General features: G+C 33.1%; 1 long non-coding RNA gene across 7 annotated transcripts in view; it reads left to right on the top strand.

Moving 5' to 3' along the window:
* The window catches only part of LOC105171240, an 11,548-nt gene extending 2,450 nt beyond the window's left edge, over positions 1-9,098 (top strand). For 2 of the 7 annotated variants that reach the window (XR_848563.2, XR_848564.2), the window contains exons 4-10: positions 506-646; positions 1,702-1,831; positions 1,925-2,388; positions 5,532-6,912; positions 6,991-7,259; positions 7,472-7,599; positions 8,048-9,098. This is a non-coding gene — a long non-coding RNA (uncharacterized LOC105171240). Of the gene's footprint in view, positions 1-505; positions 647-1,701; positions 1,832-1,924; positions 2,389-5,531; positions 6,913-6,990; positions 7,265-7,471; positions 7,600-8,047 lie in introns of all 7 variants that reach the window. The other 5 variants (XR_002287748.1, XR_002287746.1, XR_848565.2 and 2 more) reach the window with 5 other exon arrangements.

Genomic DNA, 13,918 nt, shown 5'->3' with positions numbered 1-13,918 from the left:
TAAGTTTGGTGGTTGTTTGATTATGAGACTGTAGATTGCGAGTTGTGAGGTAATACTACTTTACTTGAATTATTGTCTTAGTTTCAGTTACTTGTCCATGCTAAGAAAATCTGCAAGGGAAAATATTGAAATTGACTCACAAAAAAGATGACGGAAAGAGCTCTGAAGGCATCTGGCCAAACTGATCTTTCTAACAATGCATCAAAGCATCTGCTGTTGATGCACAGAGTAATTTCGCTGTCAAAATCGCGAAGTTTGTTTGTCCTTTTCAGTTCTGTAAGCAAGGATTCATTTTACTTTAGCAACTATCAATTTTGATATTGTTGTCATTGTCCTGCTATATCACAATTTTAAGTTCATTACCTATGTAGCAATTTTCAGTTTATTATGTCGTGCCCTACGCCTTCATTTCATTCATTGTGCGACTCTTTTCCTCACACACATGAAGTAGAACTGTGGCTGCTGCTCCTGTTTCTTGGTTCTCAAACTTACTGTGTTTATATAGCTGGGTGGAACAATATCTCCTAGTGAAGGAAGCTTCATCATATTGCACATACAACATGCATGCACTGCTTCTGCTGCATTCTGATGGTTGCTCGAAATCCTTAGGTTTGCGAACAATGCAAAACTTTTTAGCTATAGACAAGTAAGGTTTCTCCTGACTTTTGGTGTTCATGGTAAATCCTCTCCATGTTCATTTGAATTTCCTAACTACTATTCTATTTTTAGTTTTGGTGATTTAGTGGTGCTATCGAGCTTTCATGCTATTGGTAGACGTTTTGGATAGCCAAAAGAAGAAAGAAAATATGAGAAGGAATGTTGGGGTTTTGCTGTGTTAACCCCCGTTTCTTCTTTCTTAACCAGCCTTCTCCCCTTCATGGTTGAAGACAGGGGCCCTTGAGGAAATAGAACTGCTTATTGAGTATAATAAACAACAATTGACTGGAGGATATGACAGAAGCGGAATAAGTTGGTTGAAATATGCCATGTGATATAATTTCATGTATCCTTGAGATTTTTTGTTTTCTCGCCTTGCTTGTGCACTATTGTAAGCTGCTCATAATTGATGTTTCTGCGAGCTAGCTAATATGAGAAAGGGAAGTTAGGGGAGAGAATTGAAGGTGCAGAGCTTGAATAATTGAAACGGTTGCTTGTTAAACGTTTAGTAGTTAGCTGCAGCACGATTAACATTTTGCTCTAATGGGTTGGTGTTTATACATGTGGAACAATAAGACTCTAATCAATTATGAATTCTGATGTTAGCTTAGTTTATTGATACTTTATTTCTCTTAAACGCAAAATTCTACTGCATTGGTTCTTCTTTATGCTTTATATAGATTTTTCTTTTCTTGTAGTATAATTACGGCTCCTAAGAATGAAGAGAGAAGTTATAAACAGTGCCTTCAACAATTTCTGTTTCCTTATGATCTGATGTTAAGTATGATTTGTGTGCAGCGGCTGGCCATAATTGTTATATTTCAACACTTTCTGCCATCTTGTTATTTTTTACTCTTTTCTTTGTTGCAGTTGATACTACTATTTAAAGTCAATTTGTTGCTTGAAAATTACGTTTATGAAACTCTTCCAAGTTAGCTAATCAGAAGTTGATGGATATAGTGGTGTTCCATTCCATTCTCTAGAACATGGAATGAAATATATGGCTGTGACTTATGATGCGAACTTTCATGTGATCATTTGCAGGGCTGCTAAAAAGAAACATGGTCCTTTTGATGTACCAAAATACGCGGATCAGATTCAATCTATGTGCCAAAGCATGTATGCTGGGTCAAAAGCTTGAATATGAAGTCTTTAGAGCACGGCCTCCTCTTTGGTAAATTACTTTGCTGGATAAACTATGTATTCATTATCACAAATATAAAGAGCTATTATTTGAAGTTGAAGTTGAAACTCGATTATCATGTAGGAATGTGGTGCTTCAAAATGAGGCTGCTAATGCTGATGAAGATCTTGAGCATTTTGAAGATTGTGAGTTTATTCCAACTGCATACAGCGGGATTTTGAGAAGCATGGGTGCTTGAGTTTTACATTTAAAATCTAAAAATGGCATTGCAAAATTTGAGCATTACTTTGCGTGAACACTATATAAGAATTATATTGAGATAAGCAACTGGTACCTTTATGCAGATATGTTCTAAGTTTTATTTTAGTGTCACTGGGTTAGTCATCGTTTCATATGTATATTTACTAGTATGCTTCCTCAATTTCATGAGCAATGGCAATGCAGATAAGGTAGGCTGGTGGAGCTCATGGCACCTTGCCTCACATGTGCACCCCTTGGTAGTTACAACCATATGGCAATATTCATGATTATTGTTTGTGAGGTGCATGAAATTTGCTGCATTTTTATCTTTGGTTTGAGATTAACAGGTATGTTTCGCAATTCTTATACGTAGATAAGATTTGCTATGCTTGAATTTATCTTTTCTTTAGTTTCTTTAGCTCATTGTTTCTCATTAATACATTTTGACATTTGAATTAGATCATAAAGAGGCACAATCTCTATAGAACGTAGTTATGAAAGACTTGTTTCAGAAAAATAAAGGAAGATTTGACTAGGAACTTCCAAAACTTTGATTTATTGTTGCTTGTGCTCTCTTTGGATTATGACATGTTACTCTAATTGGATTAGAGTGACTTGACAAACATTCTTTCCTTTAATAAAGTACAAGAGATTGGAGCCCAATGTTCATTGTGACAATTGAATTAGATTAGTCGGGGAATTAATGTGTTGGAATGTGTGATGTGTGGGGACTAAAAAATTTTATTTGGGGGTTGCAATTTTTATTGAACACTGAAACTTGTGAAGGATGTTAGTGTCTTGAGAAAAATATGCGAATTATCCTGTGGTAGCACTTGAATTTTTTGATTGTTGTCTTTTGATATCCCTTAGATTAATAGGAATTTTTGGTATAAGTCGAGATAAGTAGGAGAAACTAGCACTAGTGGCATATAAAAAAAAAAGTTGTGTGAAGTGTGTTCCATTGACCGCATCAAATGAACAATGTTCAAGAATCAACACAAAAGCCTTTATGTGAGCTTTTGGGCCAAAGCACTTTCATAAATAGTGCTCCTGTATTTCTTTTGATTGAGGGCATCAAACTTAGTGTGTTCATTCTAGAACTTGCTTGTGTAATACATTTTGAGTTCACATTCTTGTAAGATTGGTGCATGAAAGTGATAAGGGCACTTAGGAGTACCCCATTACCTCAAAAGAGCCTACCTTGAATTCACCCATAGAAAAACTCATTTGAGCCTTGGCTTTTCTTTTGCTGGTTAAACCACGTTATAAGCTTATTCACCCCTTTCTTGATTATCTTCTGAAGTGATTTTTGAACCCATTCAAGGGAATGGTGTTGGCTTGGTTGCTTGTACATCGACATGAAAATGAGTGAATGAAATGAAGTTGCATATGAGGGATGCACTCCTAGCCCCAAGGAAAAGAAAAAAAGAAATGGAACGATGAAATGAAGAAACAAATGATGTAACAGAAAGAATAAAGAGAAGAAGAAAAAGAAGAAAAAAGAAGAAGAAAAGAAGAAAAAGAAGAAAAGGAAGAAGAAGAGAAGAAAAAAAGAAACGAAAGAAGAAAAGATTGAGGAAAGAAAAAAGGAGAAACAGAAACAGAAAACGAAAAAAATCAAGTGTTTGATTGTTCAAGTTTCTTCGAATCGAGTTGAAGGCAGTGAGGTTGGAAGGATAAGCAACTAGGTCGGCATCACTCCTTTGAATTCATAAGCCATAATTCAGCCTATCTTTTGCCACACCTTGTCCTAAACCCCATTACAACCCATGGAAAGACCCTTTGATTCATGTATTAATTTTCATTCCGTTGGTGGAGGAGATTTGATTCACAAGCAAGCCTATGGTAATGGCATTCTATGTATTGATTTGAGTGGAACCCAAATTCCTAAACACTTTATGAGTGGAGTGATACAGTGATACCCTTGTGAGAGTGTTGAGACTTGTTTCATTTTATTTTGATGAAATCAATGGGATACTTGTGTGTTGAATGTTGTATGTGGACTCAAGTGCTTGTCTCAATACTACTGGTTCTTCTTATACTATTAAGTCTTATTAGTATAGGGGTTATACTTGAGTGACATGAACGGAAATTTGAGAATTGCTACTTGGATAATTCGTGTATTTGGATTGAGACATGCTTGAGGGCTGTCATGGTTTCGGTCTGGGGGAATCTGATAAGATATATCTTAAAGCTTCTGTGTGTTCTTATTTCAAGTGATTGAAAAAGATTTTATTGCATACCTTAGTGATGTTAAGTTAGCCCAATTTCCTAGAGGATGGGAGTGGGAGTGGTAGTGTAAGGTAGGTGATAGTTTTTTACACATCAAAGTTGGAAGTTATAGAAGTGAGATTTAACTCTTGTGTTATTGTGGTGAATGGATTTCTGCGTGAAGTTCAGAGCTAGCATGTCTTGTAATTAATTTTGTGTGTCTTTCTATTTAAAAATTTATTTCATTATAGTCTATGGTTTTACTTTAGAATATGCTAACTAAAATTTTTAATGTAATTAGTCAAGATATTAATTTCATATACGTTTACATGCTTATAAAGTGTAAGTTATTTTACTTATTTCATATTAATGAGTCAGTGAGATGAAAATAAAATATAAATGTATGAGGATAGAAATTGAATGTGTAGTCTTGATCTTGAGTTCAAAACGGCATGCTATAATGCTCATGATGATGTTTCACTAGTTTGCAGTGAGGTTCCTTCTATGGCTCATTATGCATAGCTGGTAAATTCTGAAACAAAGAGAGCTTCTGAACACATGAGCAAGGACTATTTTCATGTGTCACTTGCGGGGTTTTATGTTTTGCTTGTGTTGCTATTAAAGCAGCTCCTCATTATCTATTGTTAGCCAATTGCAGCACATTTAATTATTGGGGCACTGGTAATGGTGGCAAGCACGAGACATGCAAAATTTCACAACACAAAGCTTGGTTCATGTATTTTCTCCTTGTTTTATTCAAAAACTGGTCTATTGAAAATTTATCATTTTATAGGCATTCCGTTTCTCATAACATATTGGCTATTCTTCGTAATTAATTCAAAGTTTATTTCACTGAAAATTTGCTTTGGCAAATGCAGTAGTGCTAAATCAATAGTGTAAGGGTCGGGTTTATCTCATGTATCGAGCATCAACTACTCTTCTACTTGTCTTATTCTATATTCTGAAAATGATGTGTTGGATATGCAACCACCCATGAGACTTCAGAGCTCCAAAGTTTGTGGTGTGAGTCATTTAATGACTCTTGTTTTGCATACAATATGGAAATAGCAAGAAATGGAAAGGGCAAGAAAGTCTAATTATACATTCTCTTTGCAGAATATTAGTATTAGGTACACCTAGTTTGCTGATCGCGATTTTATAGTGCAACATTCAATTTTGGATGTAGTGCATGAGCTTCTAGTGTTCTTTTTTTAAAATCCATTTATATTGAAAATATGGCTACGACTTGTGATATGAACTTTCATGCCATCACTTGCAGGGCTGGTAAGAAAGAAACCTCTGATGTGCTAATATACACGGATCAAATTCCTTCTATGTGCCAAAGCATGTGTGTGGGGTCAAGACCTCAAATATGATTCTTCATCTGATTCAAGCACCAAGCACCGCCAAAGAAAGTGAGAGGTATGATGCAGTTGCTGCCGACCAAGCCCATGTTCCACTTTCTCTCACTGCTCAAACTGTAGCATCCCCTGTGATCCATGTGATCGTGGCAGCAGTGATAAGACAAAATGGAAGTTTCTGGAAGTGTTGGACTGTTACAAAATGATCGAAATGAAACGGATGACTTGGAAGATGCTTATATCCATATGCCAGAAGGTGATCCTACTGCAAAAATTAACTTACTGGATTTTGTGTATAGGACGTCATTAAAGCTGAGAAGGAAATGGAACAGTCTAAGATGGAAATTCCGCCATTACCTTCCGAAAATGCATCTAAGTCTGGCAAGGCGAAAATGAGTGAGTATCATTGACAATGTCAGAAGTCCGGCACCATATTACAGCATATTATAGGTCTCAGCATTGGGTAGGCCAAGTCAGTATTATGTGTTGTCTGTTTTTTGGGGCTGATGGCTGGATTTTCGTTATGATTGATTAAGATATTCATGCATGTAGTCCATGGCCATAAAGGGCCCTTAATGTTAGTGTTTGCATCTGAATGCATATTTATCAAAGACTTTTATCATTATCATAAACTCTAAATCTAATAAGCAGCCAACCATGAAAGAAAAAATTCGATATTGAATCATTTTGTTTGCAAAAAGCTAAAGAATTTATGGATTGTCATAATAAATAGTAATGTCTCATTTTCTGGCTTTTAGATGATTGAGTTGATAGATGGAGAAGAGAGCAAGTATTTTGATTTTTATCTTTTTATTTCGTGAAAGTTGTTGGAGCATTTTATGTTATGATTTATCTATGTCTTTCTTCTCTTGCTTAAGCTCCTTTCAGGATCTTTTTTTGGTTGTTCCTTGTATTTTAAGCTTTTTACTCTTTTGGTTTGGGAGATGAGATGGGTCAGTAGTGGTTGTAATCTTGCTAATTATGCCTTCACCTCATGAAGCTCGATATACAAAAAAGTCTCTTCTTAGGTATGCTTCAATGTTTTGAGAGCAAATCAAAAGCAGGAAAAAAAATCAAGCAGTGGAACATACGATGTGTGGAAACTCTTGCCATTATGTGCAGTGGAGAAGCTTACCTTTGAACCGGCCCCTATACATTATACACCTTGTGGTGCTTGCATCAAAAGGAATGGTACGCCCTATACCATCGGAGCTGGTGAAACCCATCGTAGCTGATGGAAGTGGTCTTACAAAGGCAAGGATGGGGAAAAAGAAAAATGACGACGAAACTGAAGAATGGGTATGCCATTTTAACGTATAAAGATGTTGTTTTGCTTATGACAAATAGTCCTAAATGCTGAATATTTATTTTGTGCAGTGGCTCCCAATGCGACAAGTGTGAAGCGTGGCATCATCAAATTTGTGCATTTATTCTATGGTAGAAGAAAGAATGGTGGACAGGCTGACTACACTTGTCCAAGTTGTTATATAGAAGAAGAGGTGACCATGTGCCATTACCGCAGAGTGCTGTTCTAGGAACCAAGGATTTGCCTAAAACAATTTTGAGTGATCGCATAGAGCAGCGATTATTTGCAAAGCTGAAACAAGAAAGGCAGGACACAGCAAGGCTTCAAAGCAAAAGTTATGGTGAGGTGATCCTTTTACGTATATGCATTGTGTGATGCATTTATTCCAGGCACATTTGCATACCGAATTGGATAAGATGTTTTGGGATTTATTTTTTCCATTGTAACCAAATATTTCTAAGTAATCCCGTGTTTATTTAGTAGTCTTATTGGTTTTATTCTTAGTATTGTAGTTTATGTTATTGTTAATATTACGATGTGAACTTTTGGCAGGTGCCTGGAGCAGAAGCAATTGTACTAAGAGGTGGTGTCCAGTGGACAAGAAGTTGGAAGTTAGACCAGGATTTCTTGAAATTTTCCTAGAGGGAGATTATCCGGCAGAATACCCCTATAAATCTAAGGTCCGTGTTATGTGTATATCCATTGGAAGAGCACCAAACTTAGAAGTCTAGTACCGGAGTTAGTTTATTTTACGTGAGAGAATTTAGTAGAGTCTTGTCGGAATAAATTACCTTCAGTGGGTTTTCTAATTCTAGAAAAAAAATGTGAAGCTTCAAATCAAAAGTTGTATCAATAGAAGCTATTACTTTATGATTCTGATAGAGAATTGAAGTCTAGAGTAAAACGAGTTGAACTTTATAAGGTTTCCCAGTTGGACCTCTTATTATTAGTATTCTTGTGTTCTGTTGTTATTTATTATCATGGGGTGGGGTGAAGGTTTGCACAAGATTGGTTAACCTTAACAAAAAGTAGATAACTGGAGATTGTTCCTTAAAATGCCTCCTTAGATATCTTGTGTTTAACAACTAAAATCTACTTTATGTAATAGTACAAAATTCTGTCTTCCAGGTAATACAATTTATTCAGAAAATTAAAGGTGTTGAAGTGTGGCTAGTTGGGATGTATGTTCAAGAATTTGGATCCAAATGTCAGCAGCCTAAGCAGCCTAATCATCACTGAGTCTACCTATCTTACCTGGACTCACTTAAGTATTTCAGGCCTGAGGTCAAAGCAATGACTGGAGAGGTTTGCGAACATTTTTGTACCACGAAACCTTTGGCAAGTATTCTGGACCCATTGTTCTTTTGCTACATTGGAGTTTCAATACCTGGTCTGTTTGTACCATCACTTATATTTTCAGATTGGATACTTAGAATACTGCAAAAAGCGTGGTTTCACAAGCTGTTATATATGGGCTTGCCCTCTGATGAAAGGGGAAGATTACATTTTGTATTGCTACCCAGAAATTCAGAATACACCAAACTCGCATAAACTAAGGGAGTAGTAAGGTTGATGGTTGTTTGATCATGAGAATGTAGATTGCGAGTGGTGAGGTAATTTGTCGCACTATTTACTTGAATTATCGAGCTTTGTTTCAGTTACTTGTCCCTACTAAGAAAAGCTACAAGGGAAAATATTGCAGTTGATCTTACTAACCTCTATGACTATTTTTGTGTCCACCAGTGAATGTAAAGCAGAGGTAACTGCAACTCGATTGCCATACTTTGATGAGATTATTGGTCTGGTGTTGCAGAGGACATGATCTATCAACTGCATGTGTATTTTATTTTTCTAAATACTATTCTATTTTTAATTTTGGTGATTTAGTGGTGCTATCGAGCTTTCTTGTTATTGGTAGACGCTTTGGATAGCCAAAAGAAAGAAAGAAAAGAAGAGAAGGGACATTGGGGTTTTGGTGCTTTAATCTTCGTTTCTTCTTTCTTAACCAACCTTGTCTCTCTTCATGGTTGGAGACAGCGGCACCTGAAGAAATAGTACTGCTTATTAAGTGTAATAAACAACAATTGACTAGAGGATCCGAGAGAAGGGGAATAAGTTGATTGACATATGCCATGTGATATAATTTCATGTATCCTTGAGGAAATCTTTTTTCTTGCAATTGCTTGTGCACCATTATAAGCTGCTAATAATTAATGTTTCTGCCAGCTAGTTGGTTCTTCAATTTGAGAAAGGGAAATTAGAGGAATGACATCAAGGAAAAACTGCCTTGCCTTCTGTAACTCATTCTGATTGATACCTTATTAATTAAATTAATGTAAACTGAGAATTAATCTGATCTTCTGCTATACACTATGCTCTTGCGGCGAAAGCCTTGTGGCCACGTAATAAGACTTGACAGGGAATGAAAACAATTGCTGAAATGAGGAGTAATCCAGCGCCACACAAATTCACTTTATACGGTGAGAACATTCTACTATACCTCTTTCTCATTTGTACTCCAACCTTAAAAAGAAACAGGATTAATAAACAAAGTGATTTTTTCATTGTGTTCTTTTCTGACCATTCGTTTTGTTTTGCTTACAACCTATTGAAAAGAAGCCAACGAAGTTCAATCCATTGGTTTCTTGTTTTAAATTTATGAGATGCGCTTCTAATTAATAATCTTTTATTTATGATTCTTTAATATGTTTTGTAATTTGTGAAGGTTTAGCTTTAATATTTTACCCATTTGTGGTTCATGCATAACTTTATAGTCGAACACCATCATGGATCCCATAGTTGAATACACATTTGAATTGCCAAATGAAGTAGCAATCTATTCCCCCACTTAAATCAGGAATGCTTCTGAGCATTGTTTCCGTACAATTTATCTTGGAAAATGCTTCTCATAGCTACATTAGCAAACCATTATCTAATTTTTAATGTATCAAATAGCTCTTCTCTTCTTTGTGCGGGAATCTGATTGATTGTTGTGGATGAATTGGTAAGTACTGTCTTCCTCTGATGGGTTTACAGTTTTAATACATCATTGCATTTCCTTTGTTGCTATTCTTTTATTTATGAATAGTTTGAAATTATTAGTCATTTTCTTTAAAAAAAAAAGTATAAATTATCTTATTATTTAATTATTATTTAATTATCTTACAAAAACATTTAAGTTTTATATGCATATTATTCTCATTAAATTGTAGATATGAATATGGTATACCGCTAAGGTTGGGTTTAATTATCTTACAAAAACATTTAAGTTTTATATGCATATTATTCTCATTAAATTGTAGATATGAATATGGTATACCGCTAAGGTTGGGTTTAATTATCTTACAAAAACATTTAAGTTTTATATGCATATTATTCTCATTAAATTGTAGATATGAATATGGTATACCGCTAAGGTTGGGTTTAATTATCTTACAAAAACATTTAAGTTTTATATGCATATTATTCTCATTAAATTGTAGATATGAATATGGTATACCGCTAAGGTTGGGTTTAATTATCTTACAAAAACATTTAAGTTTTATATGCATATTATATGCGTATGACTGATTGTGTATGATATTTTACTCAGGTTATTAGCCATTTTAAGTTAAAATGTATAAGTTAACCAGATATAACTTATCATAACTATATTTATTTTAAAATTTCTGTTCTCTATTGCAAATTTACAATTAATGAAGAAAAATATCAGTTTTGATTTCTCTTTCATTTAATTAAATAAAAATATTAAGTTATGTCAATGATGATTCTCATTTTACTTCTTGTTTATATATATTATTAAAATTGATGATTTATACAGTTAGTTAGATAACACGTCGTTTTATGTTTTATAAATATATCTAAATTTATTAATATTCTAATTGAATATATAAGTAATTCAGTAACCAATAAATTATTGATTTATAGGTTGTTTCCTTTTTGTCTATTTGTTATTCTATTTCTTTGTATGTTAAGGTCATGTCTTTGATATTTTTAAAATTTTTTATGTGAAATGATTTTAAACTGATCAGTTATTGATTATTGATGATAAAAAGTTAATTTATCTAGACATTCATAGTATTAGTATTAATTTGTGCTGTTATACTATCAGTTTTTTTTAATTCCATGGTTTCGTGTTGGTCTTGATCTTATTCATATTAATATATTATTTATTTATTTTATATTTTTGCAAAAGAAAATATTGTGGAAAAGCTAGGATAAAATGTCTAAAGTCGGAAAAAAATAAATAAAATAAAAGTATGAGGTTCTTAACTTTGGCCTTCTACCAGTTCTTCCCTCGAAACATGGGGTACCAATAGTACAGAACTTACTAAACCACAATTTTTTGTGCATCCAAGATTAATTGATAGAAAAATTCAATAATATGATAATTAAATTTTCATTTGATGTAAGTGATTTATTTCTATCGATGTGTTTGGGGGCAATGCATGTGGCGAAATATTCATAATAATTCACTTTTAATTTATTCCTTTTTAATAGTTCAATGTAGTCAAGGGAACGTGATCATATAGAGGTTTTTCAATGCCTCATTATCTTTCATGCATGCTCTTCTCTGTTAATATTATTTATCAAAAGGCTAAATCCATTCTAGTTATCATGATATTCAAATGTATTTAACTTTTGCACAAGATTATTATTTTTAGTTAATTTTAATTTAATAAACTTTTATTCATGCTCTGTCAATATATTTTGATAAATTTGGATATTTTATTAATAGAATTTTTTGTTACATATGAACAAGTTGTTGCAAAAGGTAACTATTCTTCTTGTTTTGATTAATGGTCATTTCTGCTTCTATCCCTATTTATATTGTAGGTATTAATCATAATTACTAGGTGGTTAGTTATTAATTAGTTTTATTTAATAATGATTATCCATATAACCTACAAATTATTAAAATCATTGATATTTCTTTTTATATTTGTAATTCAATCGAATTCATTATTTTTTATATTATAAAATATCACAGATTGAAAAGAATAACATGAAAATAATTTTTTGAATTTATGGTCCCAGCAATGGTAATACTTGTGCAAGTTTAGTCATGTTCTAATCTTATTGGGAATTCGTAGGTATTGACTTATTGATTATCGATAAAAAAATCGATGAATATGAAGTTATGGGATTAATTATGCATTTTGTTTGGTATGAAAAAATTATAAATTACAGGTTCAATGAAGAACAAATCCCCTCTTTGTCGGAAGAAAGAGCAATAAATTTCAAGATTAATTATATTTAAACCCTTCTCAAAATATGAAATTACACCATTTGAAATTCTCTTTGTTATCTTGTTTTGGACATTAGATGTAAAATGCTGACCTTAACATAAAAAATTATGTAAATTTATTTTGTTTCTTATTTAATATTTTTTCTATGTATAGTTTTTTGTATTTATAAAAATATATATATATATATATATAATATGGTCTATATTGTAAATTTTAGCTTCTGCTGTATTATGTTAATATCTTTTGTCAAGTCCAGATGTCCTGAAATTCGAAAAGTGCGCTACGGACTTTTGTCTTTTTCGTGTTATTTTTATTAATGATAATCTCTGCCTACTTTATTTAAACTATTCCTATTTATATTACATATATTTAATTAATTTTATTAATTCATAATTATTAGATGATTAGTTACTAATAAATTTTATTTAATAATAACTATCCCAACTTATATAATCCTATAAATTATTAAAATCGCGATATTTCTTTTTGTATTTGTAATTCACTTGTATTAATTATTTATACTTCTTTAAAATTTTTAAATATTACACCGAATATACATATAACATAATTAATTTATAGTATTTTATATTTTTTGAGTAAGTATATGGCATATTTTAATTATATTTATATGTATTTTAACATAAATAATTTACTTTGTAAAATGAATGAAAAATAGAGGGATAAAGGGAGATGGGATTTTTGTTGCGTTACATATTTTAGGGATTGTATTTATTGTACTATTTAAATTTAAATGGAGCATCATGGATATTATTTTGTCTATTTTTTATTAATATTTTTTCTCTATTAATTATTTCTTATGTTTGCACGGTAATAATTAATTTAAAGGTGTTAAGTTCAAAATTAATTAATCCATTTAATTAATTCTTGAGCCATCCATCAAATATTCCATTAAGTAAATGATCCAATCATTTATATATTCTTCTTGAATTAAATTAATTTGTTTCTTCTCGAATTAATTCCAAATTAATCCCACTAATTCCGTATGTGACTCTTTAGGTTCACTCTTAGCTAGACTTGGGCATTGTGTCCAACACAAATAATTAATTAAATCTAATTTAATTAATTATTTTCAGTTAACCATTAATCAGAAATCTCCGTCATCATGGGTGGTCGTCTAGCAACAGTCCATAGCACTAGAGACTAGGTGAATATTGGCGTGAACATTTAGGCTCTCAAGTTTCATACAAGTATAGTCCTTCCGTCGACCATTTCCCGGCCTTAGTCCAGGGCATGTAATTGGGCATCGGTTCCCATCCTGGACTAGGGAACTATACTGAGTACTTGAGATGCGTTTACTCTTTTGATCGACAAAGAAAACCATTTCGTATCCGACCAATCGTTATGGCCATAGACTTAGAGAGTCTAAACTATCTCAGAGCGCATAGGAGATATATCCATCATATGGACGGATTCTATCTTGAAACCCACCGTCCTCAATACATAATCCGACTACACTGGGCTAGGCTTATAATGACCACATCGAAGACACAGTCAGCTCTTGCCAGATCCAAGATATAGCCATCATATGCATGCAACTGCCATGATTCCTCAAATCCCAGGATTAATCCTATACTACTGGAGCCGAGAATTCAAGTCATATCGACCAAGCCTCCAAGGCTTCAATATGACGATTCCCACAAATCAGTTCAATCAGTTAACAAACTTGTCAACTAATCCACTAAAATTGCATAAGCATCCCATGTCTGTCGCCAATGAAACACGACACTCA

The sequence above is a fragment of the Sesamum indicum genome, linkage group LG9 (assembly GCF_000512975.1).
Source record: "Sesamum indicum cultivar Zhongzhi No. 13 linkage group LG9, S_indicum_v1.0, whole genome shotgun sequence".
Taxonomy (NCBI): Eukaryota; Viridiplantae; Streptophyta; class Magnoliopsida; order Lamiales; family Pedaliaceae; genus Sesamum; species Sesamum indicum.
Note: the sequence above shows the minus strand (reverse complement) of the source record. Positions and strands in the feature narration are given on the sequence as shown.